The sequence below is a fragment of the Oncorhynchus clarkii genome, chromosome 22 (genome assembly GCF_045791955.1).
Source record: "Oncorhynchus clarkii lewisi isolate Uvic-CL-2024 chromosome 22, UVic_Ocla_1.0, whole genome shotgun sequence".
Taxonomy (NCBI): Eukaryota; Metazoa; Chordata; class Actinopteri; order Salmoniformes; family Salmonidae; genus Oncorhynchus; species Oncorhynchus clarkii.
Window position 1 is genome coordinate 33,360,212 of NC_092168.1, and position 19,037 is coordinate 33,379,248.

At 42.4% G+C, this 19,037-nt stretch overlaps 1 protein-coding gene across 13 annotated transcripts in view; it reads left to right on the forward strand.

Annotated features, from left to right (window-relative positions):
* LOC139380814 (microtubule-associated protein 2-like) overlaps positions 1-19,037 on the forward strand; it is a 169,326-nt gene that overhangs the window by 33,519 nt on the left and 116,770 nt on the right. For all 13 annotated transcript variants that reach the window (XM_071123892.1, XM_071123879.1, XM_071123882.1 and 10 more), the window contains exon 2: positions 17,482-17,568. The gene's annotated coding sequence lies outside the window, so the exon portion shown is untranslated. The remainder of the gene's footprint in view (positions 1-17,481; positions 17,569-19,037) is intronic.

The following is a 19,037-nucleotide window of genomic DNA, read 5'->3' on the forward strand; positions in this document are numbered from 1 at the left end:
TGCAGCAGGGACTGGGAGACTAGTCAGGATTGAGGGAAAGATGAACGGAGCAATGTACAGAGAGGTCCTTGATGAAAACCTGCTCCAGAAAGCTCAGGGTCTCAGACTGGGGAGGACAACAGGACAATGACCCTAAGCACATAGCCAAGACAATGCAGGAGTTGCTTCGGGACAAGTCTCTGAATGGCCTTGAGTGGCCCAGCCAGAGCCCAGACTTGAACCTGATCGAACATCTCTAGAGAAACCTGAAAATAGCTGTGCAGCGGCGCTCCCCATCCAACCTGACAGAGCTTGAGAGGATCTGCAGACAAGAATGGGAGAAACTCCCCAAATACAGGTGTGCCAAGCTTGTAGCGTCATACCCAAGAAGACTCAAATCTGTAATCGCTGCCAAAGGTGCTTCAACAAAGTACTGAGTAAAGGGTCTGAATACTTATGTAAATGTGATATTTAACTTTTTTACTTTTAATAAATTTGCAAACATTTCTAAAAACCTGTTTTTGCTTTGTCATTATGGGGTATTGTGTGTAGATTGATGAGGAGAAAAAAAACATTTTTTAAAATACATTTTAGAATAAGGCTGTGGAAAAAGTCAAGGGATCTGAATAATTTCCGAATGCACTGTATATCAACAATTTGGCGAGTGCACTAGAACAGTCTGCAGCACTTCTGTCCCCAAACAAGGAGGCCCTACAGCAGCTCCTAGATCTGCTGCACAGATTCTGTCAGACATGGGCCCTGACAGGAAATCTCAGTGAGACAAAAATAATGGTGTTCCAAAAAAGGTCCAGTTCCCAGGACCACAAATACAAATTCCATCTAGACACCGTTGCCCTGGAGCACAGAAAAAAAACAGATCTACCTCAGCCTGAACATCAGCACTACAGGTTACTTCCACAAACCTGTGAACGTTCTGAGAGACAAGGCAAGAAGGGCCTTCTATACCATCAAATGGAACATAAAATCCGACATCCCAATTAGGATCTGTCTCAAATAGCCGACCAATCAGCCTGTTACCAAGCCTTAGTAAACTTAAGGAAAAAAAGGTGTTTGACCAAAAACTAGGGATGCACGATATATCTGTGAGCATATCGTAATCGGCCAATATTAGCTAAAAATGACAACATCCGAATCGGCCCGATGTCTAGTTTGACGCCGATGTACAAAACCGATGTCAAAGTTGACATACATACCTATATATTGTAGGTAGATGACATACATACCTATATATTGTAGGTAGATGACATACATACCTATATATTTTAGGTAGATGACATACATACCTATATATTGTAGGTAGATGACATACATACCTATATATTGTAGGTAGATGACGTAATGACGCCACAAAAAATACAGCACTGCACAGAACAAAAGCAGAAAAATACTAAATGCACACTTCCAACAACTAAACAAGTTCAAGTCCAGCAGTCATTTGAAAGATTAAGAACATTTCAGCGAGACAACTCAAAGGCAAAATCCATTAACGCCAAGCTAATGGAATTCATTGCCCTTGACAATCAACCGTTCTCTGTCGTGGATGATGTTGGCTTTCGCCGACTGGTTGAGCACCGGTACACACTATCAAGTAGGCGCTATTCTTTCAGATGCTGCCCTACCGGAGTTACACAGTCTTGTTGAAACACATCCATGAGCTATTTGCTATGGACGTCACTGCTATTAGATCCACGACTGAAATTTATCCAGCGATGTCAGCCCCATGAGCATGCTGAGTCTGACATCACAGTGGGTCGACGAGGATTTCATAATGAGGAAAGACGTATTGCTCAATAATGTGCTGGTTCTCATACCGCTGCTGCCATTTCAGTGGCATTTGAGAACATGTTTGAAACATGGAAACATGAACACACTCCTTGCGCCATTCGAACAACTGACTTCAGAAATAAGCTAACCAACTGCGTCTGCAGCAGACGTGATACCCTCTGTCATGGCACTGAAACACCTGCTCAACAAAACTGCTGACAGACCGTGGTGTTAAAACTTACAAAAGTACTTGAGGCTGTGAACAAGCAATTTGGTAGCATTCTCTCTGAGCCTCTTTACTGTGTTTGCACCATGCTAGATGCTAGGTACAAGGACCGCTACTTCGATGCAGACAAGAAACATGGTTTACGTGAAATGTTACATACACAGCTGTGCACACCGAGGAAGAGTGGCCACGGACAGACAGAGCTTAACCTTCCCTGCTTGACATGTCTGATGATATCCTGGTTTAGAATGAAACAACTGAACAAATGAACAACAAAACAGCAAGTAAGTGAAAGAAATAGGTTTTGATTATATTTGACTGGTAATGGGGACATACACTACCATTCAAAAGTTTGGGGTCACTTAGAAATGTCCTTGTTTTTTAAAGAAAATAATGTTTTTATCCATTAAAATAACATCAAATTGATCAGAAATACAGTGTAGACATTGTTAATGTTGTAAATGACTATTGTAGCTGGAAACGGCAGATGCTTTATGGAATATCTACATAGGCGTACAGAGGCCCATTATCAGCAACCATCATGCCTGTGTTCCAATGGCACATTGTGTTTGCTAATCCAAGTTTATCATTTTAAAAGGCTAATAGATCATTAGAAAATGTAAGGGTTTTCCTGTGGTGAAGGAGAGGCGGACCAAACTGCAGCGTGGTGGTTATTCATGGTACTTTAATAAAGACACTATACATGAATAAACTAACAAAACAAGAAATGTGAAAACTCAAAACAGCCCTATCTGGTGCAAACACAGAGACCGGAACAATCACCCACAAACGCACAGTGAAACCCAGGCTACCTAAGTATGATTCTCAATCAGAGACAACTAATAACACCTGCCTCTGATTGAGAACCATACTAGGCCGAAACATAGAAATACCCAAATCATAGAAAAACAAACATAGACTGCCCACCCAACTCACGCCCTGACCATACTAAATAAATACAAAACAACGGAAATAAAGGTCAGAACGTGACAAAAAACACGTTGTAATTATGTTAGCACAGCTGAAAACTGTTGTCCTGATTAAAGAAGCAATACAACTGTCCTTCTTTAGATTAGTTGAGTATCTGGAGCATCAGCATTTGTGGGTTTGATTATGGTGTGAGTGTAATGTTAACTGTTCATTTTTGACTGATTATTTCACGTTTATCTATTTCACTTGCTTTGGTAATGTAAACATATGTTTCCCATGCCAATAAAGCCCTTTGAATTGAATTGAATTGAATTGAGAGGGAAGGAAGGAGAGAGGGGAGGATAGGGAGGGAAAGGGAGAGGGAAGGAAGGAGTGAGGGAGAGAAGTAGAGAGAGAAGGTTGATGGTGGTAGGGGAAGCAGCCTCTTAAACTGTAAACTGTGTTCATGAGGGGAAAAAACAACCTCCTTCTGAAAGACCCCTTGTCTTCTGAGTCTGCTACTGACTAGATGTGAAATACTGTATACACTAACGTACAGTACCAGTCAAAAGTTTGGACACACCTACTCATTAAAGGGTTTTTCTTTATTTGTACTGTTTTTTTCTACATTGTAGAATAATAGTGAAGACATCAAAACTATGAAATAACACATATGGAACCAAAAAAATGTAGTAACCAAAAAAGTGTTAAACAAATCAAAATATAGGTCATATTTTATAATCAAAGTAGTCACCCTTTGCCTTGATGACAGCTTTACACACTCTTAGCATTCTCTCAAACAGCTTCATGAGGAATGCTTTTCGAACCGTCTTGAAGGATTTGCCACATATGCTGAGCACTTGTTGGCTGCTTTTCTTTCACTTTGCGGTCCAAATCATCCCAAACCATCTCAATTAGGTTGAGGTCAGGTGATTGTGGAGGCCAGGTCATCTGATGGATCACTCCATCACTCTCCTTGGTCAAATAGCCCTTACACAGCCTGGAGGTGTGTTGGGTCATTGTCCTGTTGAAAAACAAATGATAGTCCCACTAATCGCAAACCAGATGGGATGGCGTATCACTACAGAATGCTGTGGTAGCCATGCTGTTTAAGTGTGCCTTGAATTCTCAACAGCAAAGCCATCACACACCATCACACCTCCTCCTCCATGCTTCATGGTGGGAACCACACATGCAGAGATCATCCGTTCACCTACACTACGTCTCACAAAGACATGGCGGTTGGAACCAAACATTTAAAATTTCCACCGGTCTAATGTCCATTGCTTGTGTTTCTTGGCCCAAGCAAATCTCTTCTTCTTATTGGTGTCCTTTAGTGGTGGTTTCTTTGCAGCAATTCGACCATGACGGCCTGATTCTTGCAGTCTCCTCTGAGCAGTTGTTGTTGAGATGTGTCTGTTACTTGAACTCTGAAGCATTTATTTGGGCTGCAATCTGAGGTGCAGTTAACTCTAATGAACTTATCCTCTGCAGCAGAGGTAACTCTGGGTCTTCCTTTTCTGTGGAGGTCCTCATGAGAGCCAGTTTCGTCATAGTGCTTGATGGTTTTTGCGACTGCACTTGAAGAAACTTTCAAAGTTCTTTCCGTATTGACTGACCTTCATGTCTAAAAGTAATGTTGGACTGTTGGTTCACTTTGCTTATTTGAGCTGTTCTTGCCATAATATAGACTTGGTCTTTTGTAAAATACCACGTTTACCTTATCACAACACAACTGATTGGCTCAAACGCATTAAGAAGGATTTAAATTCCAGAAAATGCACTTTTTTTTAAAAGGCACACTTGTTAATTGAAATTAATTCCAGGTGACTACCTAATAAATCTGGTTGAGAGAATGCCAAGAGTGTGCAAAGCTGTCATCAAGGCAAAGGGTGAATCTCATAAGGATGGGAGACAAGCGCTGGAATACGTAATAGGATTTTTTAATTCTCGACCCAAAACAAAAGAGCGAGTTGTTAACTAATATAATTCACGGGACGAGACCCATGATGACAAGTGCCCAAAAATACACGTAGCGCCAAAAAACAAACAAAACAGGGCACAGGTACTTACAAGAGCAATGGACATAGGACAATGATCTACAAGGACAATGGGGAACAGAGGGCACATACAGTTGAAGTCAGAAGTTTACATACAGTTAGGTTGGAGTCATTAAAACTCGATTTTCAACCACTCCACAAATTTCTTGTTAACAAACTATAGTTTTGACAAGTTGGTTAGGACATCTACTTTGTGCATGACACAAGTAATTTTTCCAGCAACTGTTTACAGACAGATTATTTCATTTATAATTCACTGTATCACAATTCCAGTGGGTCAGAAGTTTACATACACTAAGTTGACTGTGCCTTTAAACAGCTTGGAAAATTCCAGAAAATTATGGCATGGCTTTAGAAGCTTCTGATAGGCTAATTGACATCATTTGAGTCAATTGGAGGTGTACCTGTGGATGTATTTCAAGGCCTACCTTCAAACTCAGTGCTTGACATCATGGGAAAATCAAAAGAAATCAGCCAAGACCTCAGAAAAAAAATTGTAGACCTCCACAAGTCTGGTTCATCCTTGGGAGCAATTTCCAAATGCCTGAAGGTACAACATTGATCTGTACAAACAATAGTACGCAAGTCTAAACACCATGGGACCATGCAGACGTCATACCGCTCAGGAAGGACACGTTCTGTCTCCTAGAGATTAACGTAATTTGGTGCAAAAAGTGCAAATCAATCCCAGAACAACAGCAAATGACCCTGTGAAGATGCTGGAGGAAACAGGTACAAAAGTATCTATATCCACATAACCTGAAAGGCCACTCAGCAGGGAAGAAGCCACTGCTCCAAAACCGCCATAAAAAGCCAGACTACGGTTTGCAACTGCACATGGGGACAAAGATCATACTTTTTGGAGAAATTTCCTCTGGTCTGATGAAACAAAAATAGAACTGTTTGGCCATAATGACCATCGTTATGTTTCGAGGAAAAAGGGGGAGGCTTGCTTCTGACCCACTGGGAATGTGATGAAAGAAATACAAGCTGAAATAATTAATTCTCTCTACTATTATTCTGACATTTCACATTCTTAAAATAAAGTGGTGATCCTAACTGACCTTTGACAGTTTTTACTAGGATTAAATGTCAGGAATTGTGAAAAACGGAGTTTAAATGTATTTGGCTAAGGTGTATGTAAACTTCTGACTTCAACTGTATGTACACATACAGGGGGAATGGGAACCAGGTGTGCGTAATGAGACAAGACAGTCCGGGGTTGGTGGTGATGATCCAGTTAAGTGACACCTAGAAGGTCGGTGACGTAGACCCGAATGAGCAGCAGTACCGGGGGAATCCGTGACACTATTTTTTGGTTGCTACATGATTCCGTATGTGTTATTTCATAGTTTTGATGTCTTCTCTATTATTCTACCATGTAGAAAATAGTAAAAATAAATAAAAACCCTTGAATGAGTAGGATTGTCCAACCTTTTGACTGGGACTATACACACACACACACACACACACACACACACACACACACACACACACACACACACACACACACACACACACACACACACACACACACACACACACACTGATGAAGAGAAGCCCACACAGAAGCCCTCCTCCATAACCATAGCTGCTTCTCAGACAGGCACTCCTTCCACACAAAATGAAGAGAAGGCAACAGTAGTCTAGTCTGTCACCTTTGATGCAGCAGTGACTATACTCCTTCTCCTATTTCCAGGTTGGTTTTCATTTTGTAAGAATAAGTGTGACTAGCTCACAATTAAAAACAAAGACTTTATTGATCTAATTCTTGTTAAAATCATTATAGAATGCATGTTTTCTTAACATACAGCAGTGCTTATATTTGTCTAGCCCTTTTCCCCCTTCTTTGTCTGGGATGAGGGGATGAGGGGGGGATGGAAGGCAGATGGTGTGCTAGATGTGAAACCACACAGGAAGAGCTTTGAGGAGATTGGCCATCACACTTCACGGAGAATAAATGATCAGTAACAGAGACATACTATCTCTGTTTTTCAATTTTTTTCATTCTGTTCAGCTTTGTCTGTTTCCAGTCAACACACACACACAGCCACCAGAGATACTGTAAAACACAATGTAAGCAGCTAATGGGGATTGTAATAAACTAGCTAAGTAAAGCTAAATGTTCTTGCAGTCGGGTCCCAGGCAGCAGGGCTCTGTGTGTGTGTGTGTGTGTGTGTGTGTGTGTGTGTGTGTGTGTGTGTGTGTGTGTGTGTGTGTGTGTGTGTGTGTGTGTGTGTGTGTGTGTGTGTGTGTGTGTGTGTGTGTGTTTGTGTGTGTGTGTTTGTGTGGGTGTGTGTCAGTCAGACCCCACCCTGGAGAGGAGTGTATGATGTGGGCTGTGAGAAGAGTTTACAGAGTCAGGGAAGCCACAGAGAGGCGTGGTAGTGGTGCTGGTTCACTTTTTCCATTACTGTAATCTCAGACATGTATTGAGCTAGAGTAGCAACCACGAGGCAAGGACATGACCTTCAATTTGGGGGGTCACTATCTTTGTGACTAAGACTCCAACTGAACATACAATCATGTCTCTGTTTCTCACATAGAACAAGACAAATATTTCTTGCTCTTGCTCTTTCCACTCTCTCCTTCTCTCCATCTCTTCCACCCCTCCTTCTTGTCAGTCTTTTCCCTCACTCCTCCCCTCTCTCTCCTGTCCCTCTCCTTCCCTTCTCCTCCTCTCTTTCCTCTCTCATCCTCCCTGCCTCACTCCTCCCTCTTCCCGTTCTCCCTCTTCTTCCCTCTCAAGGGTGCTGCTCTTCTTTTCTGCACTTCCTCTCTTTATTTAGGTCCCAGTTCTAAATAAGCCCCTGGGAAACATATTTGACATAAAATACATTTCCTGTCCTCTAGAAAATGGGGATGAAGGAAAAGAGAGAGAGAGAGAGAGCAATAGAGAGAGCAATAGAGAGAGAACGAGAAAGAGAGAGGAAAGGAGATTACAGGAGGCAGGGGTTTCTTTTGACACCCCAGCCAAAGGCATCATCCTCTGTGTGAGTGTGTTTACAAAATGTTTGTGTGTATATGACATCGGTACCATAAGTAATCCTGTTTTATCCATTATAGTTACATTCCAGTCATTATGTTTACTAGCTACTGTGGTAGTAAGGCCTGGGGAAGACAGACACAGAGAAGTAGTATTTTCTCTGTGTTCATGTCTGCTAGTCTGTCTAACTCTCTTCCCTGACTCTGTAAACTCTGTATCACCGTGTGTGTGTGTGTGTGTGTGTGTGTGTGTGTGTGTGTGTGTGTGTGTGTGTGTGTGTGTGTGTGTGTGTGTGTGTGTGTGTGTGTGTGTGTGTGTGTGTGTGTGTGTGCGCGCGTTAGCTCTGGTGGCACTGCGGTCTATCACACTGTAATGTAATTTGGTCAAAGTGATATTTATCTCCCGTAGAGGAAATCAAACGGAGAAAATTCACACTCAGGTTGCATTCCAAATGGTACCCTAAACCCCATGGGCCTCTTCAAAAAGTAATGCACTATATGGGGAATAGGGTGACATTTGGGAAGTGGTCCCAGAAAGTGTTGGTATGAGACTACTAGAGCTCAATAGGTCATACTACTTTCGCCCATCTACCCTGTTTTCACTTCTTTCTCTTACTCTCTCTCTCTCTCTCTCTCTCTCTCTCTCTCTCTCTCTCTCTCTCTCTCTCTCTCTCCCTCTCTCTCTCTCTCTCCCTCCCTCTCTCCCTCTCTCTCTCTCTCTCCCTCCCTCTCTCCCTCTCCCTCTCTCTCTCTCTCTCTCCCTCCCTCTCTCTCTCACTCTCTCCCTCTCCCTGCCAGCCTGGGTTTATGGTGCAGTGCCATAAGAGGCTTGGCACTCTAACCTTAGTGAATAGCTTATTCTGGGATCACTCTAACCACAGTGGATGTGTGTGGCTGTCTACAGGAGAATGTAATAGGGACCAGACTGTTAGTCCACTAAGTCATAGACTTTCTCCTCTCCCCTGTAACTAGTCCCCATGTCGTTCCTGTAAATAAGAATGTGTTCTAAGTCAACTTACCTGGTAAAATAAGGGTAATGGCTCTAGTCAAAAGTACTGCATTATATAGGGAATAGGGAGTCAGTAACTAAAATGTTTTTTTGCCTACGTTTACTGACACCGGTCATATTCAGCAGGTGTTGCGCATTTGTAAATTCATCAGTTATTCTGCACTCTGAGTAGATAGCCAGAGTGAATTTGCAAACACAAGAGATATGCTAACTGGATAACACTCATTCAAGTTCTTGCTAACTAACCAAATGACTCCTGCATGTCTAGCCCAAAATATTGAGTCATTGAAACGGAAACGGCATCTCGAATGGAGGCAGCAATCAATGTACCAGGCCAATTATGATTTACAACCTGATAGCAATATGTTTTGGACTACTTAAACATGCGTTGGTGAATTATATTAATCCTGCTGCATCGAACTGCATCCAACAATGCCTTTGTCTGTCTGTTTCATATCTGCAAAGTAGTGAAAATGCTGTCAGTTCCACTTTAATGTCTGTATGATGCTCTCTGAATAATCCCCATATTAATTGCACCCTGGTGTTGATGCTTTGTATTGATAATGATCATTTGTTTTCTAATATGTTACTATACTATAATATGTATTACTGGGGAGGAGAGAATTCTGCCACAGCTGATAATGAGCAGGTGCTTGTGGTGTGTCAGGTGAACCTCCCCAGTCTCAGAAGTGGTGTGTGTATCTGTGTACACACTATAAACCTCACACATCCTGCCACAGAGAGGATGTGGCTCCGGTTATTATCAAAAGGTGTGTGACTCTAGTCTATTTTGTAGTTTCAACAAATCCCGACTACATCTCACAGTTCAGGCTTGATCTAATGTATCTCTACAGAAACTGTACATCGAGCTCACAGAAAAAAAGCGAACAAAATGTATTTCAAATAATTTATCCAATGTCGAAAAATAACCACAATTTTGGTTAATCGCTCAGCACTAATTCCAGTATATTAGCCCAGTCATTCTATGCGTGTGTGTCTGTCTGTGTCTGTGTCTGTGTCTTAGTCTGTGTCTTTGTCCGTGTGTGTGTCTGTGTTCCTTCATTAGCACAATCCCTCTCAGAGTCCTGGTGTATAATCAATCTGCTCTCATGTTTAAACCCATTTCATCAAAAGGATCTGACTCACTGGGTTCTCTCCACTCGATGACTGATCAAATCTCATCACATCTCATCCTGCTCAAACAAAAAGGCTTTTCTATGCTGCAAATGAGGCTTCAGGCTGAGTCAATCACATATCATCACACCAGTTCAAAGTCAGTGTAGTTAAAGAGTGTCCTTGACTGGAGAGACACACAGGCTGTGTCCCAAACGGCACCCTGTTCCCTACATAGTGTAGTGGGGGTGCGTCTGACTGTCTGGATTGACTGACTGGACCGAGTCACAGCCAATCAGCTTACTGGTCATTAGTTACTGGTCGCCCTGATTTCATGAACAACTCTGGTCTTAATCTGCTAATAGTGTTGGACAGAGAGACAGATAGATGGACTGGGCACCTCACTGATTTACTTACATATACTCTCCGTCATCCTTTGTCCTTTGATGCCCTTTTGACCCTTTGAGCCATCTAGGGGAAGCTCAGTATGACACTTTTACACTGTATACTTAACATACAAAATATATGATTTCCTTTACGTGATTATAGCCTCCGGTAGCCCCTCTCATTCACATCATGCACCCTCACATGGACACACATGGAGCAGAGCATCCCCTGCTTAGAGGGAGCATACCCATCTAAAGAGGCTAAGGTTGCTGACTCGGATTAGCTGACAGACTCCATGGCTGTTCCCAGAGTGGGAGGTTGCTGACTGGGATTAGGTGACAGACTCCATGGCTGTTCCCAGAGTGGGAGGTTCCTGACTGGGATTAGCTGACAGACTCCATGGCTGTTCCCAGAGTGGGAGGTTGCTGACTGAGATTAGGTGACAGACCCCATGGCTGTTCCCAGAGTTGGAGGTTGCTGACTGAGATTAGGTGACAGACTCCATGGCTGTTCCCAGAGTGGGAGGTTGCTGACTGGGATTAGGTGACAGACTCCATGGCTGTTCCCAGAGTGGGAGGTTCCTGACTGGGATTAGCTGACAGACTCCATGGCTGTTCCCAGAGTGGGAGGTTGCTGACTGAGATTAGGTGACAGACCCCATGGCTGTTCCCAGAGTGGGAGGTTGCTGACTGGGATTAGGTGACAGACTCCATGGCAGGTTCCCAGAGTGGGAGGTTGCTGACTGGGATTAGGTGACAGACTCCATGGCTGTTCCCAGAGTGGGAGGTTGCTGACTGGGATTAGGTGACAGACTCCATGGCTGTTCACAGAGTGGGAGGTTGCTGACTGGGATTAGGTGACAGACTCCATGGCTGTTCCCAGAGTGGGAGGTTCCTGACTGAGATTAGGTGACAGACTCCATGGCTGTTCACAGAGTGGGAGGTTGCTGACTGGGATTAGGTGACAGACTCCATGGCTGTTCCCAGAGTGGGAGGTTGCTGACTGGGATTAGGTGACAGACTCCATGGCTGTTCCCAGAGTGGGAGGTTGCTGACTGGGATTAGGTGACAGACTCCATGGCTGTTCACAGAGTGGGAGGTTGCTGACTGAGATTAGGTGACAGACTCCATGGCTGTTCCCAGAGTGGGAGGTTCCTGACTGAGATTAGGTGACAGACTCCATGGCTGTTCCCAGAGTGGGAGGTTGCTGACTGAGATTAGGTGACAGACTCCATGGCTGTTCCCAGAGTGGGAGGTTCCTGACTGAGATTAGGTGACAGACTCCATGGCTGTTCCCAGAGTGGGAGGTTCCTGACTGAGATTAGGTGACAGACTCCATGGCTGTTCACAGAGTGGGAGGTTGCTGACTGGGATTAGGTGACAAACTCCTGTAGTGCAAAGCAGGAAGTGTCAGGAGCCAGTAGGAAGTCGGGTCTTTGTCTGTGTGTCTGTGGTCAGCCATACCTAATGATTTAAATAAAATCAAATTGTAATTGTCACATGCGCCGAATACAACAGGTGAACAGAGCCCCAGGACCAGTTTGCTTAGGGGGCTCTTCTCCAGGTTAAATTCTCTGTAGGTGGTTTTGTTATGGAAGGTTTGGGAATCGCTTTCTTTTAGATGGTCATGGCTCTTTTCTAAATTTTGATAATTAACTGGAATCGGCCTTATTCTGCTCTGCATACATTATTTTCTGTTTTACGTTGCACACAGATGTTTTTGCAGAATTCCGCATGCAGTCTCAATTTGGTGTTTGTCCCATTTTTCTAATTTTTGGTTGGTGAGTGGACCCCAGACCTCACAACCATATAGGGCAATGGGTTCTATAACTGATTCAAGTATTTTTAGCTGGTAATTGGTATGTTTTATTTTATGCTCCTTTTTATGGCATAGAAGGCCTTTCTTGCCTTGTCTCTCAGATTGTTCACAGCTTTGTGGAAGTTACCTGTGGCGCTGATGTTTAAGCCGAGGTATGTATAGTTTTTTGTGTGCTCTAGGGCAACGGTGTCTAGATGGAATTTGTATTCGTGGTCCTGAAAACTGGACCTTTTTTGGAACACCATTATTTTTGTTTTACTGAGATTTACGGTCAGGGATCAGGTCTGACACCATCTGTGCAAAAGATCTAGGTGCTGCTGTAGGCCCTCCTTAGTTGGGGACAGAAGCACCAGATCATCAGCAAACATTTGACTTCAGATTCTAGTAGGGTGAGGCCGGGTGCTGTAGACTGTTCTAGTGCCCTCGCCAATTCATTGATATATACAGTTGAAGTAGGAAGTTTACATACACCTTAGCCAAATACATTTATTCTCAGTTTTTCAGTATTCCTGACATTTAATCCCCGTAAAAATTCCCTTTTTAAAAGGTGAAATATAAGAATAATAGTAGACAGAATGATTTATTCCCAGTGGGTCAGAAGTTTACATACACTCAATTAGTATGTGGTAGCATTGATTTTATATTGTTTAACTTGGGTCAAACGTTTCGGGTAGCTTCCACAAGCAGTTGCGGGAAGTTGGGTGAATTCTGGCCTATTCCTCCTGACAGAGCTGGTGTAATTATAGGATTGAGGTCAGGGCTTTGTGATGGCCACTCCAATACCTTTACCTTGTTGTCATTAAGCCATTTTGCTGCAACTTTGGAAGTATGCTTGGGGTTATTGTCCATTTGATGCCACCCCTGTTCTTCACGGTTGGGATGGTGATCTTCGGCTTGCAAGCCTCCCCCTTTCTCCTTCAAACATAACAATGGTCATTATGGCCAAACAGTTCTATTTTTGTTTCATCAGACCAGAGGAAAGTTCTCCAAAAAGTACAATCTTTGTCCCCATGTGCAGTTGCAAACCGTAGTCTGGCTTTTTTACTGCCGGTTTTGGAGCAGTGGCTTCTTCCTTGCTGAGCGGCCTTTCAGGTTATGTCGATATAGGACTCATTTTACTGTGGATATAGATACTTTTGTACCTGTTTCCTCCAGCATCTTCACAAGGTCCTTTGCTGTTGTTCTGGGATTGATTTGCACTTTTCGCACCAAAGTGCGTTCATCTCTAGGAGACATAACGTGTCTCCTTCCTGAGCGATGTGATGGCTGCGTGGTCCCATGATGTTTATACCTGTGTACTATTATTTGTACAGATGAACATGGTACCTTCAGGCTTTTGGAAATTGCTCCCAAGGATGAACCAGACTTGTGGAGGTCTACAATTTTTTTTCTGAGGTCTTGGCTGATTTCTTTTGATTTTTTCATGATGTCAAGCAAAGAGGCACTGAGTTTGACGGTAGGCCTTGAAATACATCCACAGGTACACCTCCAATTGACTCAAATTATGTCAATTAGCCTATCAGAAGCTTCTAAAGCCATGACATAATTTTCTGGAATTTTCCAATCTGTTTGAAGGCACTGTCAACTTAGTGTACGTAAACTTCTGACCCACTGGAATTGTGATACAGTGAATTATAAGTGAAATAATCTGTCTGTAAACTATTTTTGGAAAGATTACTTGTATAAAGCACAAAGTAGATGTCCTAACCGACTTGCTAAAACTATAGTTTGTTAACAAGAAATTTGTGGAGTGGTTGAAAAACGAGTTTTCATGACTCCAACCTAAGTGTATATAAACTTCCGATTTCAACTGCATGTTGAAGAGAGTGGGGCTTAAGCTGCATCCCTGTCTCACCCCCCGGCCCTGTGGAAAGAAATGTGTGTGTTCTTTGCCAATTTTAATACTTGTTGTTTGTGTACATGGATTTTATAATGTTGTATGTTTTTCCCCAACACCACTTTCCATCAATTTGTATAACAGGCCCTCATGCCAATTTGAGTCAAGCTTTTTTGAAATCAACAAAGCGTGAGAAGACTTTGCCGTTGTTTTGGCTTATTAGTTTGTCAGTTAGGGTGAATAGGTGGTCTGTCGAACAGTAATTTCATAAAAACCCAATTTGCTCAGTTCATTGTTTTCGCAGAGGAAATATATGAGGCTATTGTTAATGATAATGCAGAGGATTTTCCCAAGGTTGCTGTTGACTCATATCCCACAGTAGTTATTGGGGTCATATTTGTCTCCACTTTTGTGGATTGGAGTGATCAGTCCTTGGCTCCAAATATTGAGGAATATGCCAGAGCTGAGGATGATGTAAAAGAGTTTAAGTATTTGGAATTTGTGGTCTGTATATATTTTTTTACAGGCCTTTTTGGGTTGGAGGGTTTGTATTTTATCCTGTAGTTCATTCAATGTGATTGGAGAATCCAGTGGGTTCTGTTAGTCTTTAATAGTTGATTTTAAGATTTGTATTTGATCATCTATCTGTTTTTGCTGTTTGTTCTTTGTTATAGAGCCAAAAAGATTGGAGAAGTGGTTTATCCATACATCTCTGTTTGGATAGATAACTCTTTGTATTATTGTTTGTTTAGAGTTTTCCAATTTTCCCAGAAGTGGTTAGATTCTTTGGATCCTTCAATTACATTGAGCTGATTTCTGACGTGCTGTTTCTTGTATTTCTGTATTGTTTTAGTGATTCACCGTGGTGACGGCGTACACTCTGGGTCTTTTTTTCTGTGTCTCCTATGTTTTTGTTTGGATAGGTTTCTCAATTTCTTTCTTAGGTTTTTGCATTATTCATTAAACCATTTGTCGTTGCTGTTAATTTTCTTAGGTTGTCTGTTTGAAATGTTTTGATTTGATAGGTGAAGCTGAGATGTCAAATATACTGTTTACGGTTTAACTTTTTTTGTTCAGGAAATTTTCTAAAAGGGATTGAATTTGTTGTTGCCTAATAGTTTTTTGGTAGATTTACACACTACACTTCATTCCGTCTAGAGCATTTCTTAGTATTATTCAGTTCCTTTGGCTTTGATGCCTCATGATTGAGCAAAGCTATGTTAAAGTAGAGTGTGATTTTGCTGTGATCTGATAGAGGTGTCAGTGGACTGACTGTGAACGCTCTAAGAGACTATGGGTTGAGGTCAGTGATAAAGTAGTCTACATATGAGCTATAGGTGTACCTACCATAGGAGTCCCCTCGAAGCCTACAATTGTCTACGTAATACCCAGCATCCTACAGAGCTGCAGGAGTTGTGACACGTTTTTGTTGGTTATGTTGTCGTAGTTGTGTCTAGGGTGGCATATGGGGAGGGAATGCTGTCCCCTCCAGGTAGGTCTTTGTCCCCCTGTGTGCTGAGGGTGTCAGTTCTGGCATTTAGGTCGCCACAGACTAGTACATGTCCCTGAGCCTGGAAATTGTTGATCTCCCACTCTAGGATGGAGAAGATTTCATCATTAAAGTATGGGGATTCTATAGGTAGCACACATTAGAACATGTTTCTCTTGTTGAGATAATTTTCTCATTCATTTCTCGCCAGATGTAAAATGTTCCTGTTTTTACTAATTTAATAGAGTGGGTTAGGTCTGCTCTATATCAAATTAGCATACCCACTGAACAGTGTCGATTTTACCATGTAAATCTTGGTGAGGCAACTCCCCCCCTTATTTTTTTAGATGCATTCCAGCAAAGCCACAACACAACACAACACTAAACAATACATGAATTGCACTATAACAGCAACAAGCGGTGCCCACAAACGTTTAGGGTCTACATAAAGCTGTCCCAACAGTATTGCTTTCTTTCTAGCACAATGGAGTGAATCCTTACCACCGCTACACCTGGCTATCAGCGGAACCTTATCTGGCAACGAAACAGTTCATTCAGCCTCGTTTACTGCCTTTTAAAAAAACATAGCTGATATGTCTGACCATATCTCCCTGGAATATTACATAATTTATGCAGCAGCATATAAGATATTTTTGGACTCACCTTGTTGTGCGCGGTGGTCCTTTGTTGGCACATTTTGTCATCAAAGGAAAAGATTGACAATTCTGAGTTGGAATACCGTTCAAAACGTATTTTCCCAGTCTGACTTCCCACTGCAATGCTTGCGGTTAGCCACTGAAATGTGCAATTTCCAACTTGTGTAATTATTATGTACATTGGCCGATGAGCACCGATACGTTTTATCTATATTTTCTCTTCATTATTTCTCTTCATAGGACAAGGATTAAAAAGGATTTGCCAGTATACTTGATTCACGATGGCGACTGCTAGCTAAAATGGTAAAAGTAAGATGTTGACATGATCAGTCCAATCAAAGCTACTGTACATATAACGTGATTTGACGTAATTTCTGTGGCCAATGACCTTGAACCTTCTTGGAAGGGCACTTGAAATATAACTCTATGGTAGGACCCAAAGGGCCAACATTCTGGATGTCTACCATTACGAAAGTACTGAAGCTAGGCGATTGCGCAATGTCCCTATGAGTGACAGAATACTGAGCCAATCCCGGCGCAATTATGTTATTTTCTGCTGGCTCGCCTCACCACCATAGAAAGCACTGAGCTAGACTGAAACACCTGCATTTTGGACCTGACAAAAAAGAGACCATGGTTGTATGCGGATTTATTAACTCAATTATATATATATATATTTTTTTTTTGTTTTACATTGTTTGCAAGTGACACGTATTAATGCTAAAAAAAATGCAAGCCCCCCCATTTTTTAAAACAAATATATATATATATATATTTTTTAAATTACAAAAAATGTGGGCCTCAAAACAGGTTGAATGACAGGTCGCCACTGCCCCTGAGTCTCTTCTCTGTTTCACACCTGGTAGTTTGGTGGATGGGACTACCAGCTCTCTGTAACCTAGAGGGCAACCATTGGGTCCGTCTCCTTTATACCATGTTTCTTGTAGAATGACAATGTCTGTATTTCCAATTTATTTGATGAAGTCTGGGTTCTTGCTCTTTAGGCCAACAGCAGATGACCTCAGGCCTTGTACATTCCAGGAAGAGATAGTAAAAGCTTTGTGTTCCATAGTGTTTAGTATTGTTTTTGTGTGGTTTAGGCCCGGACCATCACAGCAGGTGTGAGCAGAGCATGTTGAGCATCTATTTCTGTCTCTCTCTCTATTTCTCCCTGTCTCTCGCTCCTTCTCTGATATCTGTCTCTCTCTCTGATATCTCTCTCTTTCAGGTCTCTGAACGTCTCTGAAATAAAAAAAAATATCCTCCGCGTGCTTAAAGAAAAACTGTTATCCTCTCCCCAGCCTTCTCTCACCAGGTATGTCTCTCTCTTTTTCTCCCTCATGCTCTCTATCTTTCTCTCTGTATACTTTCTCTGTATATACAGTGGGGAGAACAAGTATTTGATACACTGCCGATTTTGCAGGTTTTCCTACTTAAAAAGCATGTAGAGGTCTGTAATTTTTATCATAGGTACACTTCAACTGTGAGAGACAGAATCTAAAACAATAATCCAGAAAATCACATTGTAAGATTTTTAAGTAATTAATTTGCATTTTATTGCATGACATAAGTATTTGATACATCAGAAAAGCAGAACTTAATATTTGGTACAGAAACCTTTGTTTGCAATTACAGAGATCATACGTTTCCTGTAGTTCTTGACCAGGTTTGCACACACTGCAGCAGGGATTTTGGCCCACTCTTCCATACAGACCTTCTCCAGATCCTTCAGGTTTCGGGGCTGTCGCTGGGCAATATGGACTTTCAGCTCCCTCCAAAGATTTTCTATTGGGTTCAGGTCTGGAGAATGGCTAGGCCACTCCAGGACCTTGACATGCTTCTTACGGTGCCACTCCTTAGTTGCCCTGGCTGTGTGTTTCGGGTTGTTGTCATGCTGGAAGACCCAGACACGACCCATCTTCAATACTCTTACTGAGGGAAGTAGGTTGTTGGCCAAGATCTCGTGATAGATACATGGCCCCATCCATCCTCCCCTCAATACGGTGCAGTCGTCCTGTCCCCTCTTGGGGTTGTACTCATCCTTCTTCCTCCTCCAAACACGGCGAGTGGAGTTTAGACCAAAAAGCTCTATTTTTGTCTCATCAGACCACATAACCTTCTCCCATTCCTCCTCCATTTTTCCAGATGTTCATTGGCAAACTTCAGACGGACCTGGACATGCGCTGGCTTGAGCAGGGGGACCTTGCGTGCGCTGCAGGATTTTAATCCATGACGGAGTAGTTTGTTACTAATGGTTTTCTTTGAGACTGTGGTCCCAGCTCTCTTCAGCTCATTGACCAGGTCCTGCCGTGTAGTTCTGGGCTGATCCCTCACCTTCCTCATGATCATTGATGCCCCACGAGGTGAGATCTTGCATGGAGCCCCAGACCGAGGGTGATTGACCGTCATCTTGAACTTCTTCCATTTTCTAATAATTGCGCCAACAGTTGTTGCCTTCTCACCAAGCTGCTTGCCTATTGTCCTGTAGCCCATCCCAGCCTTGTGCAGGTCTACAATTTTATCCCTGATGTCCTTACACAGCTCTCTGGTCTTGGCCATTGTGGATAGGTTGGAGTTTGTTTGATTGAGTGTGTGGACAGGTGTCTTTTAAACAGGTAATGAATGAGTGGAGAACAGGAGGGCTTCTTAAAGAAAAACTAACAGGTCTGTGAGAGCCAGAATTCTTACTGGTTGGTAGGTGATCAAATACTTATGTCATGCAATAAAATGCAAATGAATTACTTGAAAATCATACAATGTGATTTTCTGGATTTTTGTTTTATA